General features: G+C 40.2%; 1 protein-coding gene across 25 annotated transcripts in view; it reads right to left on the reverse strand.

Moving 5' to 3' along the window:
- Positions 1-12,091, reverse strand: part of DTNA (dystrobrevin alpha) — a 347,196-nt gene that overhangs the window by 180,688 nt on the left and 154,417 nt on the right. For all 25 annotated transcript variants that reach the window (XM_087869882.1, XM_087869883.1, XM_087869881.1 and 22 more), the window contains exon 2: positions 2,043-2,172. The gene's annotated coding sequence lies outside the window, so the exon portion shown is untranslated. The remainder of the gene's footprint in view (positions 1-2,042; positions 2,173-12,091) is intronic.

Consider the following 12,091-nt stretch of genomic DNA (forward strand, 5'->3'; position numbering starts at 1 on the left):
AAGTTCATATTTGGTACATATCTGAGACTTTTAAAAAAGATTTTATTTATTTATTTGAGAGAGAGAGAGAGAGAGAGAGAGAGTGTGCACAAGTGGGGGGGGAGGGGCAGAGGGAGAGAAAGAAGCAGATTCCCTGCTGAGCAGGGAGCCCAACGACGCACTCGATCGGAGGGTCCTGGGATCATGACCTGAGCCGAAGGCAGCTGCTTAACTGAGTGAGCCACCCAGGTGCCCCCATATCTGAGAATTTTAAAATCTTCCTATTAATTTGATATGCAAAAAAAAAATGACAATAATTTTGTTAGCAACAAATTAATGCTACAACATTATACAGCTTAGAATCTGGCTTTCAATATATTAAGTTAAATATTTTTCAGTGTAGAAAAATCCAACTTTACATTTAACTTGAAATGTACCTCCTGAGAATCATTTTCCTTGGGAGAAGCAAGTAATCCCTGTTCTTTTCTTTTTTTTCTAATAATTTTGGGAAAAATTAATGAAGGACTGGTTGGTCAATTAGAATCTAACCAAGAAAAGAGAAAACACTCTCAATATTTAAAACAGATGTAATTTAATCTAGAGAAATGGTTACACGTATGATGGAAGACTTGAGAGCTAAGCAGGAGATCAACTGGGAGATGAGCAGCAGCATGAAGCCAAAGGCATTACTGCCCACACATCGCAAGGGAGAAAAGGAAGAGGTGATATTACTGGAGCTCAGAGTTCAAGGTCACTGGGGGAAGCTGGAGATAATGGGGTGAGTCTTGGTGGGAGGAAATACAGCCCATAGGGGTGAGTCCCCATGGAACCAGTAGAGTAGAAGCAGCGCAAGGAATAGATGAGAAGGTAAAAACTGGCAAAGACCAGCAGAACTGGAAAACAGAGTTAAGTAAATATGTTTCTCATTTTCATTTTCTCTTCCAGAGTGTTACACTAGGCAAATTGATTTACTGGAGTATTAAAGGGCTCTAAGCTTAGAGCCTGGCAACTGTGTTCCATAAACATCTTGTAAATAAGTGAAATCATCATTTTAGTTCCACATATAATCTCAATAAACCAAATTTACACACCCCGAAGATTATGCGAGAATGGGCGCCTTCACTTTGAAGTTAATAAAAAGTATAAAGGAAGCATCGGTGTCTTCTGGATTAGATTTAGAGAGTGGTCAGTGCTCCATCAGTGACATTGTTCTATTCACAGTTGTGAACAGAGGTTTATTCTGACATTCTGGAAATCACCATTCTTCAAAGTAGATCATAAAACCACACTTTGAAAACTGGACTCCGGAGGAGGTGGAAAACCACACAATTTACCGAAGAAGACCACCACTCAGTTCCTCCGTCCCTTTCCATTCTGCTGAGAAATGACAACAGCAGATTGCCGACTAATAGTAAAGCGCCAATTTGCAGGCTTATGTCTTTTGTAGCATGGCAGGGTAATTATGGATGATGATGTAAAAAATATTTATCTATCCATTTTATGGCCAAACAAAACCAAGCTTACTGTGTGAGCATGTGTGTGTGCTTTATCATACACAGTAGTTTAAAAACCTTACTTAACCTAAATGATGTCCTACTTGAATTTAAGCAGTATAAAAGTCTCCCCATGGGTAGCCACTGAAATGGTAGCCTTGCATCGCCCACACAGACTTGTTAATGATTAAACTGTCACTACCACCATCACATTTTCCTCTAGCAGTTTTGCCTCATTCTGGCTTATTACTCTGATACTAAATACTTTCATATATTTAAAAAATTGGATGACCTTTAGAATAGAATGAAGTATTTTGGCATTTGCTTAATGGGAGCCAGGAATAATGTTAGGGTGTCTGTATCTCACGCGTCATACTTCAGGTGATTTCTGACAACAACAACAAAACCACAAAAGGCACAGAAACTAAGCCTTTCACCGTGCGACCCTCACCAGAAGTACAGCACACTGATAACATTTAACCCCATTTTCTTTCATGCAAAGAAGAAAAGCACTTTTAAGGGAAAATAGTGCAATGTCCATCTTAAATTCTTTGTTTCAGATACACTCACCTAAAATTCAATGAAGAAACAGCATGAACTTTCCAAAACCATCTATTTTCCCTTCTTTGAAATGGCAGTTGACTATGGCATCTAAAGACTTCCCAAGCACTTCATCCAGGAACTGGTAAATCTTATTTATCTGCAAGGAGAAAATACACTTTTATTTAGCTAAGCAATTTACACTTGACATGTTTATTACAGATCTAGAACACTTGGTATTTTACAAATCCCTTCATACACTCATAATGGTCTGTAATACTCGACTCAGAACCTTGGTTTTCATTTACCATAAGAAATATTTAGAAAAATGGACATTTGTGCCAGAAGTCACTTTACAGATGAGGATAGTGAGGCCCAGGGGGGTGAGGTGACTGTCCAAGATTAAGCGCTGGTTAGTAACAGACAGTGACCTTGTACCTTGGGCTCCTGACATCCCTCTTTAGTTTTAGTTGATTAAAAACCCAGAAAGGGGAAAACATGGAATCTTCTGTGTTTTCCAAGTAGGTAATTTTCTGGAATATTGTGTCACCATAATTTCTACCAAAGTCAAGGAAATTACAGCTGAGGTCAGAGTCCTCAGACCAGCATTTCCTTTAGTGATTTAAGCCTGAGCAATCCTAAATAGATATCCTACAAGAGTTGACTACCACAAAGTCAACCTGACATTATTTAATGATGTGTATAATTTATTACATTATGTAGTAATAATTTAAATAATAAATAGTTCATAAAATTGACTGTTAACGTTTCTTAACAAAGCTGAACGATTCTCTAATCTTTTGCCTTCTGGGAAAACTCACAGAGAAGAAGTAGAAGAGAGATGTTTGAGATGGCACTTCCCAGAAGACTCCCCAGTGGTGACCTGGGCACCCGCTCACCATCTGCCACCAGCTCGTCTTTCCCACCAATCTCTCTCATCCTTCCCTTGCCCCTTCTTCTCCTTACCAACTGCACAGGCTGGATGTTACTACCCCAGATGCTGGCGAGCTTGAAGCTGCAGGGAGTTGAAACTCGGGAAATCCCATGTTGAGATGAAGGAAAAGAGTGGGAAGGGATCATAGAAGATGAAGGGGAGAAGGCCTCTGATGGCAGTGGGGGTGGAAAAGGAAGGGACGGGAACCTAGCTCTGCACCCCAGATGGAAGAAAGGTGCCCTCTGTCTCCAGCCCTATGCCTCCACTTTCCCTCCTCACTGATTTCTTCAAACCCAGTTCTCAAAAAGGATTACAGTAATTATTTTAGCTCTCATGGCTTCTGGCATCCTGTGATTTTAAGTTCCTAGAGAAAAATCTATACAATAACTCCCCCTTGTTCTAATCCAAGTTTTCAGATATATTCATTATTGGAGGAGATTTATTTCACACACATTTTCACTCCATTATGTAAATGAACCCTTGTTCTGTGTCACATCAGAACCCAGCCATCTTTCCCATACTTAGATTCGAGGTACATACATGTATTTGGCATTCTTTGAATTAATGTATTATTACAACAGTAGTACTTTCAAACACTTTTTGTTTTCTTAAAGTACATGCTACTTTTTTTTTTTATTGGGGGGTTCAGGTAAATTAGAGCTATGCATCTGGGACTAAGTTACATATTAAAATATTAAAAATATTCTCTCTCCCTCATGAAGGCAGGTCTCTGAGCCCTAACATCAAGAAATAAAATGGAAATCTTATACAATCTTATATACTTTTATATAAGACTATATAATGTATATTAGACACATAGAGAAACTGACATCTAGCTGTACCAGCAATAGAGAGTCGCTCACGATATCCTTTCGTATTGGCCTGGGGACCTCTTAGGATCATGCTGCTAGTTTTTGCTCTTCTACCTGGCAACTTGGGGAAAGAGGTTTTGCATTTTTGTTTTTTGTCGAGGTCCCTGGGTTCTCTCAGACTGTAAGAGACCAGGGAGGGAGATGAGGCTCAGGTGGACATACTGTGTTAAAGTACTCCACTGGCAGCTCAGGTTCACGCCTTACCTGAGACCTAGGACTTCAGTAAAAGTTGCAACTTGAATGATACCTTGATTGTAAGCTAGCTTTCCTGCCTGCTATACCTTCTCCACCTAGAAGTGGCCCTGTTTCAGCTCGTATGTCACAGGCAGTGATCAAAAGCAGATGTTGAATCTGGAGGCAGCTCTCTCCCTACCCCTCTGGGCTTCTGTCCTCCATGACTGGTCCAGAGCACGAGGAAACTATCTATAACTCTTTCTACTTTGAGCCGCAGGGTGACGGTCTCCCAAAGTGCCACTGAATTAAAGGCATCCATCCTACTCTCTCCTCTTGCTGCAGCCCACTGGACACTTGCAAAGCGAAAGTCTCATGTGAGCATTGGGTGGGAATAAAAAACAATCCCTTTCTTTCTTTGAAGTCTTATTATTTAAATTCTACAGGTACCAAATTCTCGTTTGAGTAACCTGTGACTAGATAAAGAAAGGGGGGGTAATCAGAAGGGGGAATGAACCATGAGAGACTATGGACTCTGAGAAACAAACTGAGGGCTTCAGAGGGGAGGGAGGTGGGGGAATGGGATAGGCTGGTGATGGGTAGTAAGGAGGGCACGTATTGCATGGCGCACTGGGTGTTATACGCAACTAATGAATCATCGAACTTTACATCAAAAACCAGGGATGTACTGTATGGTGACTAACATAATATAATAAAAAAACATTAAAAAAAAGAAATTAACATTTAGCATCATGAGATAAAATAAAATACTGTCTCTTTTTTCCTAGCTCCCTGAAAAGCTTTTCAGTCACTTCTGATGGAAGGTAGGAGTCAATATCTTACCACTAGAAAAAGGAGTATTTTGCTAATTCGGGGTGCCATATTTTAGACATACAGGTTGGACAGAAGTGGCAGGAGGCAGATTTTTGCTTAATAAAATAAACCCCTCAACATAGAGCACACAAAAATAAAATGGGCCACCTAAAAAAAGATAGTAATTTTCAAACTAATGTTATCAACCGAAGGCTCAATAATCACTTGTGGTGGGATTTGGCCAAGCACGTGCGTTCGTTACACAAGGATGGCAGTAGTGGTCACTCCCAACTGAGATGACATGGGAGCCAGCTGGATATTAGACTGCAGTGGAGTGAATAATCACATTTTTATCCATATTTATGCCCTTACTGATCTTCCCACCTAAAATAGCACTCCTTCCTCATGCTCTACTGCTCACGCTGATATATTCTCCTGCATAGCACTTCCACTATTCATTATTTATTCATCGTTCGTCACTTCACATTAGAATTTAAGCTCCATGAAGGCAGGAATTTTGTTCGCTGCTATATCCCTGACACTTAGAACACTGCCTGACACAGAGTAGGCCTGCAGTACTATTTATAGCATGAAAAATACATATAAATTTACATTTCTCTTTTCTTGTAAATATTTGATCCAGTTTCCTCTTTCTTACCTCTATCAGTTTACACCATGCTGAAAATAGTTTCATCACAGTTGGAAGAATTCAAAGGTCTTTATTCATCTTGAAAAAATAAAGAACCCAAGTAGGCATTTTATCTGCTTTCATTGTTATGTAGGAAAAAGATAGTCTACGAGTCAAAAGGAGGATTGAAGATGGTGCTCTCTAGACTTATGCTGTAGTCTTCTTTTTTAGTTATGCTTGGGAGGCTATTGTGCCATGAGTCTAGTTTACTGTATTGCAGAGGTTAGGACGGAGCCCGCTTTCAGATCTCTTTCAGATCTTAGGGGGCCGGTTCCGTGAGAAGCAGCTACAGGTGATGATGACCATAGACTTACAAGGGGTGTTTCAGAGAAACGCAAAGATGGAGAACCACACTGCACTCAGAACCACATGAAACTTTGTCCTTTCCAGTGTTTGACGTTGTCAGTTGGCATAAATTGTAGGGTCTGTTAAAGAAGTTTGGCTAAGAATGAGGAACGTCGCTTGAGAAACAATATCTACTTGTCCAAATAATTGCTCAACAACTGAGATAGTTTCCATTGTGTTGATGAGTGACTCTCTGTTTTCATATTCACAAATGACATGCTAGGGTCTCAGGCCAGTGTTGAGGCCCAGCTCGGGGTTCTGGTCACCCCCTCTTCAGACAAAGCATCAGTCAGATCCTCAACAACAAAGAAGAAGCTGGAAGGGGAAGAAAAACAATTCTGAAAGGTCCCTGCAGGGGACCTGAGACTAACTATTGGACAGGTCATTTACTGTTAACAGGGTTTCAGTTTTCTCATAAACTGAGAGTATTGGTCTAAACCAATGGTTTTCAACCCCAGGGTGACTTTGTACCACCCCAGGGACATTTGGTAACGTCTGGAGGTATTTTTAGTTGTGGAGGGAAGGTATGTGCAACTGGCATCTAGCAAGTGGAGGCCAGGGATGCTGCTGAACGTCCTACAATGTCCAATCCAAACTGACAGTAGTGTCATTTAGAACCATCCAAACCGGGTCTACACAGTTCAAGTTCCTCTCCGTTCCCAATACCATTCTATAGTTTTACCACTGGTCCCATCTAGACCTCTGAAGTTGCACAAGGTAAGCCTTAATTCTCTTCTGAAGCTTCCTCCAACTCTATATACCACATCGAGCACCTGCCTGTACCTCCCAGCTCTGTTCTTAGACATCCTCCACCCCCAGACCTTGATGGTTCCACACCAGCCTGTGAGTTCCTCCTTACAGCACGTGTGACCAGGTAGAATTGCCAGGGGTTTTCTTATCTCCCTGTAAGAACATGTGCAACCGGAGGGCAAGGACTGTCTTGTTTATTTCTTCATCATCTTGAGCACATCATCCTTCATGATGAATAATTATCCTCATTAACTCTCTGTTTGACTAAATGACTGATGATGGAACAATTAGCGAGCATGAAGCTCAGCGTTTTCTCACTCGGTACCTACACGGGCTTGTGATATAAACTTATTCAGATCATCTCACCAGATTATTATTTATTGGCCTAAGAATGTCAAAGTGCTTTAGGAAGCTACAGTAAAATGGATGTGGGGTAGTGGCCCTTGGACTAAATTGAGAATCACCCCAGACACAACGATAGTAGGGCAGAGTGAGGGAGAAGAGTGCTGGGAAGGAGGCTTTTCTGGATGGCTTTAGAGCCGAAGACAGAATAGCGTTCAGGGGCACTTGGGCACCCTCTCTATTCTAAGGATTTGTTCTTGTTGACACAGAGTTCAGCCTGAGAACCAGGCAGGTCTTGGCTGTTTGTACGTATTTCCTATTAAGGGCATAATAGACTATTGCTTCAAGCTCTTAGGATGAAGAGGCTGTGGTTCTGGGACAGTTGAGCTGTTCAGATCCAGTGTGGCCCCATCACAGAAGGGCAAGATCACACAGTCTGGTTGACTCCTCCCACCAGGGACTAGGTCCCCAGGGAAGCCCTAGTGAGCCTGGCTGCATCTGGCTCTGTGAAGTTCTTAAGTCTGTCCAAATAAGGACATTAATCTAATTTCAGAGGGAGTCGTACCTGTCATTTCTGTCCCTCAAATTATAGTCTATTGGTTGCAGAAACATGGGCTATACCTCACAATTTAAAAAACATAGGTACCTATAACAAAGAAAGTAGGGTCCCTGCCAGGCTGCCACTCTCTGTCACCTCCCTTCACGTAAGAAGACCACGAGAGAATATCTGAGCAAGTGTAAAACACTGGGCTGTTCAGTTTCCCTCCTGACATCTCACCAACAGACAAGGATAAAGCATCATACTTCATCACTTAGGCTAGAGTGAAATAAAGCAGAAAGAACAACAACATTTGGACAAAATAGCTGTCAGAAGGAACGGACATATACATTCAGCAGTGAATGTAGAATTTTCTACACCATAAAGCCAGGCCTGCTGACACTCACGAACTCTTAAGGAAAGACTATGGTTACCTGCCTGTCAACATCAGTTCAGCTGGCTATTCAGTCACCTGTTTTAAAGGTGCCAAGAAGGAAGAAGGTAGTTTATAAAGAGTTTCTCAGTTCCGTTTTGTGTGTGGCATTTTTTTTCAGAGGGACTGCCTTTGTGTTTCTTTCCTTATATCTTACTCTAAGGATAAGGCAGTTGCATACCCCGAGGATATCTGCATTTTAAAAAGACATCCCCCACCCTGTGTGTTTAACGACTTGCACTGAACCCGGCCAGTGCTCCTCAAAGAGGGGTTCAACCCCTAAGAACTCACTTGAGGGCCATAGCTTTTTTTCTCTTTGAAAATGAGAAATGTAAAAAATAATTAGCTATAGGCTAGTATTTATGAATAAGAAGGTTTAATAAAAATGGATCAAGAGATGGCTGGAAACTTACAAAGTTATTTTGGTAATCACAGTAATAATTTCTTTTTAAGACATGTGGAAAATAGAATACATTATAAAGAGAGTTAATGTCACCCGCATTACACTACCCAGAGGCAATCCCTGTGAAGATTTTATACATTTACTTCCAATTATATATCCACATATATGTATTTGCACACACATATATACACACACATACATTTTAATGAAGTTGAGGGATTATAAACTATATATAATTATGTTTGAAGTTTTTCGTTTGTTTTACTTTTTGTGTTCTATTATTAGTGATCCATACATATTCAGCATAAACATCCCCCCACCTTTTTTTAAAAAAAGATTTACTTATTTAGGGGCGCCTGGGTGGCTCAGTTGGTTAAGCGTCTGCCTTCGGCTCAGGTCATGATCCCAGAATCCTGGGATTGAGCCCCAAGTCAGGCTCCCTGCTCGGCAGGGAGTCTGCTTCTTCCTCTCCCTCTGCCCCTCCCCCTGCTCATGCTCTCTCTCTCTCAAAAGATTTAAATTATTTGAGAGAGTGCGTGAGAGAGAGCGCATGCGTACAGGGGGAGGGGCAGAGGGAGAGGGAGAGAGAATCTCAAGCATTACCGCCCCCCTCCACCCCCGCTGAGCTCAGAGCCCAGCTCATGGCTGGATCTCATGACCCTGAGATCATGACTTGAGCCAAAATCAAGAGTTGGATGCTTAACTGACAGAGCCACCCAGGCACCCCAATACTTCCCCTTTTTTGGCTATGAGATTATTTCATCAAACTTATTAATTAAAAGATATAACATATATGAAGATATGGGACATCTGTAGTCACTAAATGATTCTTTAGTTTCTTTCAGTACTTTCACACACTCACATTCACAGACCACATTTCTGCTACATTTCAGGGTAAGGCAGTAGATCATCATTAGTCGTGCTTATTTTGTTATAGAAACATCTGTTGCACAAAACCCATGTATCCCAAAATATCAGATAAAGAGGAGTCATTTTCCCAGAATACATGTTTAAAGAGAGTGATTATCTCATATTGTATCTTTTTAAAAAATACAATTGCAAACCAATGAGTGTTTCCTTTACTTACACAATCACTAAACTTAAGTATCTCCAGTTTCCTTGGATGAAAATCTCATTTCATGAATTAAATAGAACACGCAACTAAAACAAAGCATAGGTAACAGGCCCTCCCTAGTGATGACCTCATTAAACCTTTAAACTCTCCATGTCGAAATTAATTCCAAGTAGGGCATAAAGACTAACATATTTTCGCTGCCCAGGAAAAAGATGTTTACCCAAGATCAGTCTTTTGTCTTTTGCATACAATAGACCTACCAATTTGGTCAAAAAGAGAATTAAATGGAACTTGGTGGGTTAAATCAAAATGTGTCAAAGATGAATTGAATTCATTTTTAAGAAGACAACTTTTTAATTAGTCACGTGCAGGTATATCATAGATTCTACTGAAATCTCCCTGGGAATACGTGACCATCAGTGTCTCGCTCAGATTTTGCATTCGTTCATTTGTTAAAGTCCTGCACAGTTCTAAGAGACTAAGGATCCACTGTGATTTGATGTGAGTGTGTCTGTTTGATTTTACCATGATGTAAAGAACAAAACAAATAGGAAAGGAGAAAGGAAGAAAGGATGAAGGAAGGAGGGAAAGAAGGAAGTCATGAAACTGGATATAGGGGGAAAAAAACCCCCCAAAACTTAAAAAAGATTTTCTAGGACCTTAGTCAGTTATCTTAATGGTATTAAGCAGGGGCGGGGCTGGATAGAGGAGTCAATGTTTGCCTGCAGAGTACCAACCCTCCCACTAATACCCTGAATTAACTTTTTGTATGAAGCACATGGAATTCCACATTTTTAAAAAACATTACTGTTCTCTAATATGCATAAAATGTAGCCATAAAGCTCAGGCTCATTAACAACACGTATGCAAATGCAGCAGTTATTTGGGTGCAATTTCCATGACAAATTCTCTGGCATGAAAACCAGATTCTTATTTATTTATTTGCTTGCAATATTTCTTGTACATCTTGTTTCCCCAGAAACAAATATTGATGTGAATAATCTGGATGGGTCTTTTCTTAGACAAAGAAATACTTTTTTTTTTTTTTTTTCTGGAAATCATAAAGAGAAAGAAGGATCTGATTCTGGGAATGAATGTTCAGGCTTTGCCCTTCAGTGATGTATTTCTACCTTGACTGATGGCCTTGAATATGCCATATGCTGAGGGGCCACCTGAGGGCTACTGAGAAGCTGACTCACCATTTCCATCTGACTCAGAGGGGATGAGTCTCTTTTTAAAAAATGAAGATAAAAGATATAACATTTAATTTGATATGAGTAAGGCACCACGCCACCTTGAAGTTAAAGAAAAGATACTATACCCCACCTCACAGGGTTCTCAGACACTTTGTTCTGAAAACCCCAAAGAGCTTTTGTTGATGTGTTAGATCTAGCAATATTTACCCATTAGAGATTGACTTAAAATATTTATTTATTGACTTAAAATATTTACTTATAGATTTATTTATGTATCAGTGATAAACCCATTTGACAGAACATAAATAATATCTATTTTTATTAAAATGGCAATATTTTCCAAAACAAAAAATATAGTGAGAAGTATGGCATGGTTTTACATTTTGGGAACTCTCTTAAAAAATGTCTGGCTCGGGGTGCCTGGGTGGCACAGCGGTTAAGTGTCTGCCTTCGGCTCAGGGCGTGATCCCGGCATTCTGGGATTGAGCCCCACATCAGGCTCTTCCGCTATGAGCCTGCTTCTTCCTCTCCCACTTCCCCTGCTTGTGTTCCCTCTCTCACTGGCTGTCTCTCTCTCTGTCGAATAAATAAATAAAATCTTTTAAAAAAAATGTCTGGCTCAACAGAAAGAAGGTAGCTGGATTTTCATATCTGCTTCTGCATTTAACCGATGGCAATAAGCTGTTTTGGTTGAAGAACATGAAGAAACTCCCAATTTAGACAGATACACAGTTGGCAAAGGCAGTATGTGATAGTCTTTCAGATGACTGTGGATAATTTTGTTTGGTATCAGCAAGCGGTTGTTTCTTAAAGGTGAGTTGGAGTGTGGAACCTGAGCCATATCAATGAACTTTGCATAGTCCATGACGTTAAAATTCATTATCGGTCTCGTACTTTGTATAGATTTTTTTTTTACTCTTGTATGATTTCATAACATTGGCTATTTGGGAAGTATTGGCTCACTGAGTTATGCAGATCTTCCAAAGGTTGATGCCTTTCATTGTCAATGACAAAAAGTCATATCTGTTCATATCACCATCAATCTCATCAGAAAAGGCTTTTAGGTATTGGGAAGCTGTCAAGCTCACAGTGGCAGGTGCAAGCTTTCCACGATTCTAATTTTTACTTCAAAGTTTGAATTTTATCATTGTCAGAAAATACTGTTGGTTTTCTCTGAAGCGACAGGCTCACTTCATTCATTTTCAAGGAAATCATTGCCGAATACCAGGTCTGAATAACCATAGTTTGTCTGCCAGTTGCTCTTTCAAGTAAATGTATTGTTCTATAAAAGAAGTGGCTAGTTCAGTTTGCACACCAAACAATTTTACTTGTAGGCAACCACTGTCCCTTAATATATTAAGAGCTTTACGCAAACTTCCCATTTCCCCACACAGAATATTAAAAAGATGTGTACTTGAGTTTCAAGATTTAATTAGATTTTTGTTGATGTTGTTGCTGACCCTTGCTTGCTTTGTTTTTTACTGTAAATGCATGGCAGTGAAGAATATAATTACCACCA

Source organism: Ursus americanus, chromosome 19 (genome assembly GCF_024610735.1).
Source record: "Ursus americanus isolate L20-20 chromosome 19, mUrsAme1.1.p, whole genome shotgun sequence".
NCBI lineage: Eukaryota > Metazoa > Chordata > Mammalia > Carnivora > Ursidae > Ursus > Ursus americanus.